Source organism: Phocoena sinus, chromosome X (assembly GCF_008692025.1).
Source record: "Phocoena sinus isolate mPhoSin1 chromosome X, mPhoSin1.pri, whole genome shotgun sequence".
Lineage (NCBI taxonomy): Eukaryota > Metazoa > Chordata > Mammalia > Artiodactyla > Phocoenidae > Phocoena > Phocoena sinus.
Genome location: NC_045784.1, coordinates 91,919,429 through 91,934,347, shown reverse-complemented (window position 1 = coordinate 91,934,347; position 14,919 = coordinate 91,919,429).

Sequence of the window (14,919 nt, the reverse complement as noted above, 5' to 3'; positions counted from 1 at the left end):
ACCCGTCGCTGCCTAAATACTTTCCAAATGTCAGGCTTCCTTCACCGTAGAGGTCGTACATGTTGGCCTGTTCATTCCGAATCACTAAACCTCTTAGGACGTTACAAATCCCTGCTTGCTGGCCTCTCAAATCCAAACTTCCCTCCCTGCTTCTCACCTCCCTATTCATGATGCCAAGTTTATTGTCTGCACCTGCCCATTTGGTTGATTTTGGGGCTGTGCAGATTTTACAGTTGCTGGGATGGACACAAATTGAATCAGGCAGCTACTCCCCTAGCTTCCCCCACCTCTTGCCCCAACCGGGCCCCCCCAAGTTCCCACTTACTCCCATCCCATCCCCCTCTCAGGAAGAACTGAGAGACTTCTCGACTCTTGGGCTCATCTGCAGACTTACAACGCCCTGATTTCCAGCCAAACAAGAACCAACCGATGAAAAAAGGAATCTCAGAAGATGCCCCAGCAAGCATACAGCCCTCTCTGGTCATCTAGCCCTTCCCTACGAGAAAGGGGAAAAAACATACCCACAGTCACACAGTGGGAAAGAGAGAACAACTTGGCTTCCTAGGCAACCGTGACTAAACAGAGACAAACACTGCAACTTCTAAGGCCACAGCGGTTGCTAGAGTAGATAAGAGGAACTTTGTGGCTGTTTGTTAGTCACATAGAGGAGCAGCTCTTGTTGTTGTTCCACAGAAAACCAAGCAGGGGTGGGGAAAGGCAAAAGAACACATTGCTCCTGGAAAGACCTTCACAGGCTTTGGGGTTCTGGGCTCAGCTGGTCCCGCTGGACCCAGAACAAGGAAAAGAACCAGAAGAGCAGCAGCCTTAATGGTCCCCTGCCTGGACATGCCCCCTCTCCCAGGACCCTCCTATCTATCATCTCATCTAATCCTCACGCAGCCAGCCCTTAGAAAAAGAGGCACTTAAGATTCACCTCCATTTCACAGATAAGAAAACTGAGAGCCAGAGAGCTCCGTGCTACTCCCACGGCTCCCCGTGATCCCATGGGGCCGTGGTTCCCACAGCCTTGTCAACAAGGGCGCCTTTTAAATGTCAAAACTCTTCTCAGATCTCCCCCAACCTGAGAGTGGTTGAACTCTTAGTATAGTCATACCTCACTTTATTGTGCTTCGTGGCTACTGCATTTTGTTTTTTTCTTTTTTACAAATTAAAGGTTTCTGGCCACTGTGCGTCGAACAAATCTATCAGTGCCATTTTTCGAACAGCATTTGCTCACTTTCTGTCCCCGTGTCACATTTTGGTAATTCTCGCCATATTTTAAACTTTTTCACTATTGTTATATTTGTTATGGTGATCTGTGATCAGTGATCTTTGATGTTACTATGACTCACTGAAGGCTCAGTTGATGGTTAGCATTTTTCAGCAATAAAGTATTTTTTAATTAAGGTATGCACGTTGTTTTTTAAGCCATAATGCTATCACACACTTAATAGACTACAGTATAGTGTAAACATAACTTTGATATGCACTGAGAAACTAAAAACTTCATGTGACTCGCTTAATTACGATATTTGCTTTATGGCCATGGTCTGGAACTGAACCCGCAGTATCTCCAAGGTATGCCTGTATTCTCTGAGAAAGAGAGAGAACACGTAATGACAAGCAGTGACTGTGAATTCAATGGGGCTTTTAAAGGAACTTAACTGTATTCGCCACAAAAGCATAGAGGTGGATTTGAAAAGTAGAACAGAAATGTGGGTGGTAGATTATTTACAGACAAAGACCTCAGGGGTGCAAGGTGCAGGGCTCCCAGGCTGGAAACCACCACAGAAGAGGGTGTTTCTGGTTAGGCTCCAAGAAGGAACCCAGGGAGTGAGAAGATGAGGAATCGGGGTCACTGGGACATGGCGTGTAGGGAGAAGGATTCTAGAAAGACCATAGGAAGTAACGTGCACAACCCAATGTCTCTTAGGGTATTTTGAAGTGTCCTAACATAATCCTACTTATCCTGGAAAAATCTTGATTTCAAATCTCACCTCCTCTCCTCCTAGTTGGTTAGAAATTGATGGACATAATTATTGCTTTGTAGACAGCCTAGTTCCTCAGGTTGTCTCATGCAGAGCTGCTCACTGGAACCCAAATACTTAACAATTAACTACCTCCATTAGATCAGGCAAAGTTTGACAGAGAACGCCACCAGTTAGCTATTCCAAGCAGAAGTGGTTTCCAGGGAAGAGCTCGCTGGAAGGGGCCATCATAACAATGACTAAGTAACAATAGCTGACACTTACATGGCACTTACTTTGTGTCAGACAATGTTCTAGGCCCTTTTACTTCTATTGCCTCTTTTAATCGTCTCTGCAAACCTATGAGGATGTACCATTAAGATCTCCATTTTACAGATGAGAGAACGAGAAGACAAGGCACAGAGAGGTGAAGCAACTTGCCCGAAGTCCTATAGCAAGTGAATGGCCAGGCCACGATGGAGGGGAGGGGAGATGGATGCATTGAGAAACTGGCTGGAAAATCTCAACAGTTTTCATAATTCCCCCTAAGTCACCAGAGGTGTTCTGGGGGTGGGGTGGGGGGAGGTAGAAAGGAGACCACCCCCAACTAGCAGAGGGACTAACATGAGATTAAAAATGACCAATGAAGCTGGCTGGATGGAGTGAATAGGAAAGGAGGAAAGAGGAAGAATGCGAGGCCAACTTGGCTGGCTCCCAGCCAGTTGAAGCGAGCTAGGACCTAACGGGTCTGAGGGAGCCATGGTAAGCTTCTGAGCAGGGAAGTGATGTGATGCCAAAGATATTTGCAGAAGATGGGTCCTGGCAGCTGGGGAGGCTGGAGCAGAGAAAGGCTAGCCGAAGGCAAGCCAGCTGTTGCAGTAATCCAGGTGTGAGGTGATAAAGGCCAGCCGGGGCAGGGAGGGGGTCGTGGAAAAGAGACAAAGGGACAAAGCCAAAAGGCACTGTAGGGCAGTGTTTCTCCAAGTGTGGTCTGCAGTCCACTCACCTCAGGTTTTTTGGGAAGTTGGTTTAAAATGCAGATTCCAAGCCCTACCCCCAGACTAAAGAGGGGAGCGGGCTGGGCTTGGGATTGATAACGCTAACAAGCTCCCCTGGTCATGCTGGAGGATGTGAAAGTTTGAGGAACCACCACTAAGTGAAAAAATTATCAGCATGACCTGGTAACAAAGTGAGTTGGGATGAGAAAGCAAAGTAGCCACAGGTCAAGGATGACTTGAAAGTTTTGTGTTTTCTCTTCTTTTCAACTGTGATAAAATATATATAGCATAAAACGTACCATTGCAACCATTTTTAAGTGTGCAGTCCAGTGGCATTAAGTACACTCACATTGTTGTGCAACCATCGTCACCATCCATCTCCAGGACTTTCTCCTCCTCCCAAACTGAAACTCTGGACCCATTAAACACCAACTCCCCTTTTCCCCCTCCCCGCAGCCTCAGGTGACGTGAAAGTTTGGAGTCCAGAGGATTGGGAGACAATGGAAGCACCGAAGAGGCAGGGGTGTAGGAAAAGGCTGCAGATTTGCCAAGGGAAGATGAATTCCAATTTTGAACTCTGGCTGAGCTAAGCATATTTCCATATGGAAATATCCCAGAACCAGCCATGGAAAGAAATGTGAGGTCTGAGGCTGGAGCACCAGATGCGGTGTGTCTGCGTGTCACAGGGCCTGGAGTGATGCGAGTGGATGTGCGCCCCAGGAAGTAGGTGCAGAGGAGGCCAAGCAGAAAGCCCAGAGCCACGCTTCAGAGGCCGCCCACAGTGAGGAGGGAGGGCCGGCTGGGAGGTGTCAGAGAAAGACAAGAAAAGCCCCAAGGGAACACTGAGGTTTTCTGATCTCCTCCCCATCTTTATCTTTTGGTCTATTCTTTTTGACATTTCCTCTCCAGAGTCCTTAGCACAAACCCCACCAGCTTATTAAATTAAACTAATTCTTAAAGGTCATTTTGGGGTAGAATGAGGCAGCTGAGATAGTCTAGGAAGAGGAGTCAGGAGTCCTGGGCTGTTGTCCTGGTCTTTGGCTAACAAGCTATAGGACCTTGGGCAAGTCATTGGTGTCCTCGCCAGACGTGAGCTTCTCAATCTGCAAAACAAAGCAGTTACCCAGGATCGATTCTCAGCCACGTGCCTAGGAAGTACCTGGGCCAGGAAGAGCCCTCTAGGCGTGAGATTTGTACAGCTACCTCCGGGCTCTAGGCCTCAGTTTTCCTTCCAGTCCCCAGATTCTCTTCATCCTCATATCGAGTTCTTATCAAGTTGCTGAAGAAAAAGCCACTTTTAAAGACAGATACATCGCTCAGCACCCTGACACTCCACGTGATTTTGTAGAGGAAGGAATCACCTACAGCCTTATTTCCCAGCCTTTCTCATTGCATGAATCACTTCTGGTTGCCTATATTGTGACAACACACTTACGAGCTCTGGGTCACCAAACTCACATGGGAGGGAGGTGGGTGGGTGGCACAGAGGTCATCTTGGGTAAGCAGAGGGAATCGGTTCGCCTAGGAAACACTTGTGACTGATGCAGATGAAGAGAGAGGGCAGGAAAGGAATGAAAAAGAGATGACTTTGGAGGGAGTGGGCAGGATAGGACAGGAACCAGAAGAGGAGGAATGTGGGCCCCAGGGGCAGCCCAGCCCCTTAGACCTTCCTCAGCGTGGCTCCTCTGCCGTGAACTTCCTGCTGCCACTGTCTAAGAACAAACAGGACAAATTCTCCACCAAAGGTTGACTCTGTGGGTCCCGAACTGTCCCAAACATCTCTTCTTTGCCGTCCTTTGCAATCCAGAACCCAGACATCTCAAGGGCAAAGCTAGCCCAACCGTCGTGCAGAAGCATCTCGAGGGACAGGCAATGTCCCAGCGAGTTAAGTCACACCTGGGATCAGAGGACAGAGTAATACGCCATCAGTGCTGGGCGGGGCCCTTGAGATCAACTGTCCCAACCTCCTCATTTCCCAGAGGAGGACATGGACGCCCGGACAGAGAAACAGGCTTGTCCCAGCCACTCATGCAGTAGGCAGCAGGGCCAGGACGAGCCCACGAGTTACAGATGACCCTTTTGCTCTAAGCCTCAGGGTCCCCATCGGTAAAGGCTGCACATTGGAATGACCTGGCAAGAGTTTAATGGAATGCTGGTGTCTTGAACTCCGTCCCCAGAAATGTTGATAAAATCAATGTGGGATTGTAACCTGGGCACCGGCACTGGTCAGCTCCCCAGGTGATTCCTGGATGATCTGTGAGGATGGTTTCAATCTTGACATCCATTCGTGCCACACACATCGGCACCTGCTGGGTGCCCGGCCCTCTGCTAGGCACGGGCCAGGGCAAACCCGGGCCCTGTGATCCTGGTGCTGGTTTCCTGTCTCCATGTGGAGAGGGCAGATGAGACAGGCTGCTCATATTAACAGGCCTGTTCACAGGCAGCTCTACTCTTTCTCCAGGCAGCTTTATGATTAATAAAGGAGATATTCTTATCTCCTGTCTGACTCATATGTATGTCTCTCTTGATCAATTCTGATTTCAGGCAGAAGAAAAAAGATGCTATTTATCAGCCTCCTCAAACTCTAAAACATTCTGCTGGGGATGACGAGCAGTATACAAATAATCCTATGGCCCCGTCAGCCTCGTTTGCAGGCTTCTCCTCCTCTAAATGTTGGAGCACCTCTGGGCTCGGCTCTACCCTACTTTCTCACTCTGGTTGGTTCCATCTATTCCCAAGGTCCTAAGTAGCATCCCCACATTAATGACTCCCAAATTTATATTGCCAGTCCTAAGCATTCCCCTGAACTCCAGGCCCAAATATTCGACTGTCTCCTTGACAGCCCCATATGTATGTTTCACAAGTACATCAATATCTACCTGATAAAAATCAAAGTCTTGACTCCCAACTCCCCCAGTGTATCCGACCTCAGTGTAAGGCACCACCATCTACACAGCTGCTCAAACCGGACGCTTGATTCCTCCCTCCCCCTCAGCTCCCACATCTAATCCATCGCCCAGCGTGAGCCACTCCACCTCCAAAAGCACACCCCGAATCCCTCTACTTCTTTCCAGCCCCATCACGGCTCCCTGGTCTAAGCCACCCTCATCTCTCACATGGAGGCTAAAGCCTCACACATTGGCCTCCCTGCTTGCACACTGGCCCTTGTCCACTTCCACACAGCAGCCAGAGTGACTTTCTTAATGCAAAACTAGATCCTAGTATTCCTTTACTTTAAGCTTATCAGAGGCTTATCATTGCACTTACAATAAAGTCCAAACTCCTTTGCATGGCCTACAAGAGCCTATGTGATCTGGCCTCTGCTGACCTCTCCAGCCTTTACGTGTGTCACTCCCCCGTTCTTACCAAGCTCCAACCCTCCCTAGTGTCTTTCATTCCTGAAACACACCTCAGAGCCTTTGTGCACGTGGTTCCCCCAGTCCAGAGGCTCCCACCAGCTCTGCCACCCGACTCTCTGCATGGCTGTTTGCTCCTGTCCTTTGGCTGTCTCCCTTCCTCTGACAGGTCTCACCCCTAACCCTATCTACAGAAGTTTCCCCCATTATTGTTTCTTTCCTTGCACTTATCCCAAATGGGAATGACTAGTTCACGTATTTTTGTTTGTTGTTTCTCCTCCCTCACTGCACAGGAAGCTCCCTGAAGGCAGGACCTTCAGTTTTGGGTTTTGCTCACCACTACATCCTCGGAGCTGAATCCAGGACCTGACACATTCTGATCAGCAAAAAAAAAAAAAAATTATGGGAAGTTCAGATGTTGTAGCAGGTGATGGTAGGTTAGGGAAGAAATTTTGGATGGGGACACGGAGGGAGCTTTCCCAGTCTTTCAAATCACACACATAAATTTGTCTGTTGATTATGTCAGTTATGAAAGCAACAAATTGTTTATTCTTTCAACAATTTTCAATTGAGCCTGTCCTATGTGTCAGACACTGGCCTAGGCACTGAGGATACTGTGACAAATCTGAGAGTGTGATGTGGGTTCTCTTGGGGCTTACTGTGAAGGGAAACTGCATACAGCCTAGTGGTATTCCCATACCTCTTGTCTAGAGCAATCCCCTCTGTTATCCCTTAAGACAGTCTAAATGCTCACTTTTCTCCATATTTTAACCTATAAAACTTCACCCCATTACCTGGAGCCACTTGTCAAGCTCCAGTCTCACTTTAGGGAGAGTGTATAGTATTAGTTACGATTAGCTCTGGTTGCAATAACAGAAAAAAATAATAATAGTTGCTTTAAAAGGATAGATGTTCATTTATCTCTCCCATAAGAAAAGTCTTCAGGTAGGCAGTCCATGGTTGATAGGGTGACTCTATAAAGTCACCAGAGACCCAAATTTCTTCCGAGTTGCTGCTCCACCAGACTTATAGCATGTTGCCTCAGTGTCCACAATGGCTGCTCAAGCTCCAGCCATTGTATCCACAATCTAGACAACAAAAAGGAGGAAGGGGAAGAAAAAAATCACTGCTTCCTTTTGAGGGAGCTTGCCAGAAACACTGTACAACACTTCTGCTTACATCTCATTGGCCAGTTCTTAGTCTGGCCACTCCTCCTAAGGGAGGCTTTCTTTAACTGCATACATGGCCACCCCCAAAGAAATTTAAGTTTCTGTTTTGTGAGGTTTTTTTTTTTGAAGCTGCGTCTGTTATCTATTGCCACGATAACACTGCATAGCAAACAATCATCGGAATCAGTAACATAAAACAATAAATATTTATTTAGCTCATGAGTCTGTAGGGCTCAGCCTATTTGGACTGGGCTTAGTTCCTTTCAACCAAGCTCACTCACGCGCCCTGATCTTTTCCTAGAACCAGCGTTTGGTTTTATTGACTTTTTTCTACTTTTCTATACTTTCTATTTTATTACTTTCCATGTTTGCCTTCATAATTTTCTTTTCCTCTGCTTACTTTGAGTTTCACTTGTTGTTTTTCAGTTCTTAAGATGAAAGATTAGGATATTGATTTGAAACTTTACTTAAATATAGATAGATGTTTACAGCTATACATTTTCTACTTAGCACCACTTAAGCTGTATAAGTTTGATACATAGTGTATTCTTTTCACTCATCTCAAAGTTTTGCTTGTGATTTATTTTTTGATCCAGTGTTTAACTTGGTGTTGTGTAATTTGCACATATTTTTGCATTTTTGTGGGGTTTTTTAAATTGAAGTATAGCTGAGTAGCAATATTATATTAGTTTCAGGTATAAAACAAAGTGATTCAATATTTTTATAGATTATACTCCATTTAAAGTTATTATAAAATAATGGCTATATTTCCCTATGCTGTACAATATATCCTCGTTGCTTATCTATTTTATACATAGTAGCTTGTGTCTCTTAATCTCCTACCCCTGTCTTGCCCCGTCTCCCTTCCCTCTTCCAACTGGTAATAAGGAAGAGAAGAATACATGTTGGAGTAAACAACCAGAAGTTTCTTCTCTGGGTGTTTGGATATACTGAAAGATGAGAAAGAGAGAGAAGAAGAAAAGAGGAAGAAGGCATTAAAAAGTGCATTATAAAAGGGTCTGTGGCCATTGACTTCTACCTAAGGGGATGTGCCAGAGCTGGCTGGCAGGTGTGGTCTATGCTCTGGGAACAGAGTGAGTCCGGCCTCACCCCACCAACCATCACTGTCTTCCACCCTCCAACGTCACACTCAAGACACGAAATTCCCTGGCGGTCCAGTGGTTAGGGCTCCGTGCTTTCACTGCAGGGGTCACAGGTTCGATCCCTGGTCAGGGAGCTAAGATTCCGCATGTCGCACAGCCCAGCCAAAAAGAAAGAAAGAAAGAAAAGCAGACAGACAGGCTGCGTGGAGAAGATGCTCATTTGACGGGATTATTTTCTACGGGAATGTAGCATTTTGCAGAGCTAAAAGATTTTTGTGGGTGAAAATTACCCAGTCACACCTAGTTCCCCAAACCTAGGAATACAGGATCTGTTTCAACAGCCTTCAAACTTGCTGAAGAGCAGTTGCCAACCTTATGGAGAACGACATAGACAATTCAGTGTCCCCTAAAGACAGACTGCTCCCTCAATTCCCTTCTCCTTCTAACTCCAAAGGCCTCCATGTCACATCGGCAGTGGCTGCCTTGCAGAGGGTCAAAGAATGGGTTTATTTTGCTTTTAGCAAAAAGCAAGGGACTCTTGAGAACTTTGGTCATCGGGGCTCCCAAATGAATTCTTCTACAAGAGTTTCCTTTGAAGGTCCACAGTTTAATGACTATCTATCTCCCCCATCAAGCCTGTGAAATGCGACACCAGGGCATGATTGGGGAATGCTGAGGAAACTAGGACTTAAAGAAAATATTTTTCCCGCCTCTGGGCAGAGCCCATTCTGGTACCAGGCTGAGCTGTGGAAGTTTGTCACCTGACCCTGCCCATCCAGCTAGCAAGAATTCCTCAGGCAAAACATAAGTCCTGCCCCTCCCACGAATGCCGAACATTCTGGTTTTTGCCCTTAGGAAGAAACCGGTAAATAACTGCATTCTCTTCTTCCGGTTGCATACCCCCTTCCTTGCAAAACCAAAGAACTGGGTCACATTATCTAAGTCTATGTGGTTTAGAAGGGCTCAACATCAAGCTTCAAATTGTTCTCAGACACACATGTCGGAGCACAGCCTGCGTTCTCCTGGGCGACACGAAGGGAAGCTGCTGAGTTCCAAATTTCGGCAAGTTGTTTTTCCATACACTTCTGATCATCTTAACCCGTGAGACCTATTTCCGTTCCTCTACTAGCGAGGCATTAAGCTCTCTTGGGAGTACGTAAAACTAGCCCAGACAGGCACACCGTTAGGGTATGGAAAAGGGAAAGTTCCCAGAAATCCCTGTCATCAAATTACCAAAGCCATCCCCGCCCTTTGTAGATTCAGTCATTCAGTCACCCACTTGTTTGTTCAATAAATATTAATAGAGAACATATTGTGTGCCAGGCTCTCTGACAGATGAGGTTCCTGATATCCTGGAGCCTACATTCTAGTGGAGGGAGACGGACAATCAAGAAACAAACAAGAGCAACATCAGGTAGAGAGGAAGCTGAGGCTGTGAGAGAGGAAGGGACTTGCCCAAGATCACATGGTCCATGTCTTCTGACTCCTGGTCCCTTATTTTTTCATTGAACATACATTGAGTGTTGAGGACCTACCATGTGCCAGGCTAGGCACTGAGGATATAAGACAAATAAGACAGGCAAGGTTCCTGTCCTTACAGAGCCTATAGTAGAGTCAGGGAAACCAACCATAAATAAACACACAGAAAACCATAGAGACTTACTGTTTCTAGTCCAGTATGTAAGGAGCTTAGAAGTCACCACTCCATCCAACAACAAGTAAAAGGCTTAGATTCATAAGACAAGTCAGATCACTGGGTAAACTGCTGCCCCCCAAACTGGAGAGACAGGCAAGCAGATACAGACTCACAACTTAGAGCAGAAACCTCCATGGGAACCAGTACTGGGGTAGGAAAACCTAAAGTGTAATTGATGAATTGCCGGTGGCTCAGTGTGGACAAGCCTGAGATTTTAAAACTCCAGGGGACCCAGCCATAGGGAAGCCATCATACTTTTGTGAACTTTATCTCCAGGAGCTCAACCAGGTCCTTAGAGTGAATGTTGGAGAAAAAGAAAAAACAAAACTCCCTATGCTCAGGCAGGGGGGAGGAGAAAAGTAATCATTTTGAAATACACCAGAGCATTCTGTTCTTCTTAAAAAGATCTGCCTTCTGGAGAAGCCAATTAACCAGTGCCTAACTTTCTGGGGTTTTACCAGAGCCTAGCTGACCTTGGGGGAAGGAAGTACTCAACTCCAACCGACTCCAACCAAAGTTAGGGAAAAAGCTGAGACACACTGGTGATGTTCATAGTTGAGGGGCACAGCATCACGAAGGACTGAGACCTAATCATAGGACCGTGGAATGCTTCCCCTCCCCCATGCCTTACCACCATGTCACTAAAGGACTACTTACCCTGCTTCCTTTTACCCGGTGCATCATGTACCCCTTTCAACAGCAACAACAAAAAGCATACTAAAAGGCAAAAAACACAGTTTGAAGACACTGAACAAGCATCAGAGACCAGACTCAGATATGGCAGGAATGTTGGAATTATCAGACCAGGAATTTTTAAAAAGTATGAATAACATGCTAAGGGCTTTAATGGATAAAGTAGACAACATACAAGAACAGATGGATGATGCAGGCAGAGGGATGGAAAGTCTAAGAAAGAATCAAAAAGAAACACTAGAGGGCTTCCCTGGTGGCGCAGTGGTTGAGAGTCTGCCTGCCGATGCAGGGGACACGGGTTCATGCCCCAGTCCGGGGAGATCCCACATGCCGCAGAGCGGCTGGGCCCGTGAGCCATGGCCATTGAACCTGCGCGTCCGGAGCCTGTGCTCCGCAACGGGAGAGGCCACAACAGTGAGAGGCCCGCGTATTGCAAAAAAAGAAAGAAACACTAGAGATCAAACACACTGTAACAGAAACAAAGCATGCCTTTGATGCACTCATTAGTAGACTGGACACAGCTGAGGAAGAAATCTCTGAGCTTGAGGATATGACAAAAGAAACTTCTAAAACTGAAAAGTAAAGGGAAAAAAGAATGAAGAAAACAACAGAATACCCAAGAACTGTGGAACAACTACAAAAGGTGTGACGTACATGAAGTGGTAATACCAGAAGGAAAACAAAGAGAGAAAAAAGAAATGTTTAAAGCAATAATTAATGTCAGACACCAAACTACAGATCCAGGAAGCTCAGAGAACACCAAGTGGACAAATGCTGACGAAACTACACAAGGACAAATCATATACGAAGTGCTGAAAATCATATACAAACAAAAAGATCTTGAAGAAAGCCAGAGGAAAAAAAACACCTTCCCCATAGAGGAGCAAAGATAAGGATTACATCTGACTTCTCCCCACATACCATGCATGCAAGAAGAGAGTGGAGTGAAATATTTAAAGTATTGTGAGAAAAAAGGCACCAACATAGAATTCTGTACCCTGTAAAATTATCCTTCAAAAGTGAAGGAGAAATACTTTCTCAGACAAATGAAAATTGAGGTAATTTGTTGCCAGTAGACCTTTTTTGCAAGAAACGTTAAAAGAAGTTCTTCAGTGACAAGGAAAATGATACAGGTCAGAAACTCAGATCTACATGACAAAAGGAAGAGCATCAGAGAATGAAGAAATTAAGGTAAAATAAATATTTTTTCTTATTCTTAATTGATCTTACAATAACATTTTTTTCAAAATAATAATAGCAATAATGTATTTGATTATGTGTGTTTATGTATAAGTAAAATGATTGATAGTAATAATACAAGGGACGGGAGGGAGGATTAGGATGTTTTGTTATTATAAGATATTGGGTTGGCCAAAAAGCTCTATGGGGTTTTTCCCTAATATGTTATGGAAAAACCCGAACAAACTTTTTGGCCAACCCAGTACCTGCACTGCCCATGGGATGGTATGGCATCATTTGAAAGTTGACTTGGATTAGTTGTAAATGTATATTGCAAACTCTAGGGCAACTCAAGATGGAAGAAGGACAAAGAGGACTGACGCTATCTGACTTTAAGACCTACTATTGATATAATGCTGAAGTAATCAAGGCAGTACGGTATTGGTGAAAGAATACATAAAGAGATCAGCGGAACAGAAAAGAGAGCCCTATAAATAGCCCCAAATAAATATACTCAACTGATCTTTAACAAAGGAGCAGAGGCAACACAGCAGAGCAAAGGTATTCTCTTCAACAAATGGTACTCAAACAACTGGACATCCACATACAAAAGAAGATGAGTCTAGACAAAGATCTTGATTACTGTAGCTTCATAGTAAGTCTTCAAGTCAGATAGTGTCAGTCCTCTGACTTTACATGTAAATGTAAAACATAAAACTATGACAGTATTGAGTTCTAGAAGCTAACACAGGAGAAAATCTAGATGACCTTGGGTTTAGCAATGACTTTTTAGATACAATACCAAAGGCACAATCCGTGAAAGAAGTAATTGATACGCTGGACTTCATTAAAATTAAAACTTCTGGGCTTCCCTGGTGGCGCAGTGGTTGAGAGTCCGCCTGCCGATGCAGGGGACACGGGTTCGTGCCCCGGTCCGGGAGGATCCCACATGCTGCGGAGCGGCTGGGCCCGTGAGCCATGGCCGCTGCGCCTGCGCGTCTGGAGCCTGTGCTCCGCAACGGGAGAGGCCACAGCAGTGAGAGGCCCGCGTACCGCAAAACAAAAAAAACAAAAAAAAACAAAAAAACTTCTGCTCTGTGAAGGACACTGCCAAGAGAACGAGAAGACAAGCCACAGACTGGGAGAAAATATTTGCAAAAGACACATCTGATAAAGGATCATTATCCAAAATAGGCAAAGAACTCTTTAAAACTTAATGATAAGAAAATGATTCCACTCTCGCCACTCTTACTCAACATAGTTTTGAAAGTCCTAGCCACGGCAGCCAGAGAAGAAAAAGAAATAAAAGGAATACAAATTGGAAGGGAAGACGTAAAACTGTCACTGCTTGCAGATGACATGATACTATACATAGAAAATCCTAAAGATGCTACCAGGAAACTACTAGAGTTAATCAGTGAATTTGGTAAGGTTGCAGGATACAAAAGTAATGCCCAGAAATCTCTGGCATTCCTATACACTAACAACCAAAAATCAGAAAGAGAAATTAAGGAAACAATCCCATTTACCATCACAATAAAAAGAATAAAATACCTAGGAATAAACCTACCTAAGGGAGTGAAAGACTTGTACTCAGAAAATTATAAAACACTGATGAAAGAAATCAAAGATGACATAAACAGATGTAGAAATATACCATGCTCTTGGATTGGAAGAATCAATATTGTGAAAATGACTATACTACCCAAAGCAATCTACAGATTCAATGCAATCCTTACCAAACTACCAATGGCATTCTTCACAGAATTAGAACAAAAAAATTTACAATTTGTATGGAAACACAAAACACCTGAATAGCCAAAGCAATCTTGAGAAAGAAAAACGGAGCTGGAGGAATCAGGCTCCCCAACTTCAGACAATACTACAAAGTTACAGTCATCAATACAGTATGGTACTGGCACAAAAACAGAAATATAGATCAATGGTACAGGATAGAAAGCCCAGAGATAAACCCATGCACATATAGTCATCTAATTTATGACAAAGGAGGCAAGAACATACAATGGAGAAAAGGCAGCCTCTTCAATAAGTGGTGCTGGGAAAACTGGACAGCTACATGTAAAAGAATGAAATTAGAACACTCCCTAATACCATACACAAAGATAAACTCCAAATGGATTAAAGACCCAAATGTAAGACTGGACACTATAAAACTCTTAGAGGAAAATGTAGGAAAAACACTCTTTGACATAAACCACAGCAAGATCTTTTTTGACCCACCTCCTAGAGTAATGAAAATAAAAATAAACAAATGGGACCTAATGAAACTTCAAAGCTTTTGCACAGCAAAGGAAACCATAAGCAAGATGAAAAGACAACCCTCAGAATGGAAGAAAATAACTGCAAATAAAGCAACGGACAAAGGATTAATCTCCAAAATATACAAACAGCTCATGGAGCTCAATATCCAAAAAAAAAACCCAATTAAAAACTGGGCAGAAGGGCTTCCCTGGTAGCGCAGTGTTTGAGAGTCCGCCTGCCGATGCAGGGGATGCGGGTTCGTGCCCCGGTCCAGGAAGATCCCACATGCCGCGGAGCGGCTGGGCCTGTGAGCCATGGCCACTGAGCCTGCGCGTCCGGAGCCTGTGCTCCGCAACGGGAGAGGCCACAACAGTGAGAGGCCCGCGTACTGCAAAAAAACAAAAAAAAACAAACAAAAAAACTAAACACACACAGTCATGCTCCTTGGTATTCACCCAAATGAGTTGAAAACTTATGTCCACACAAAAATCTGCAC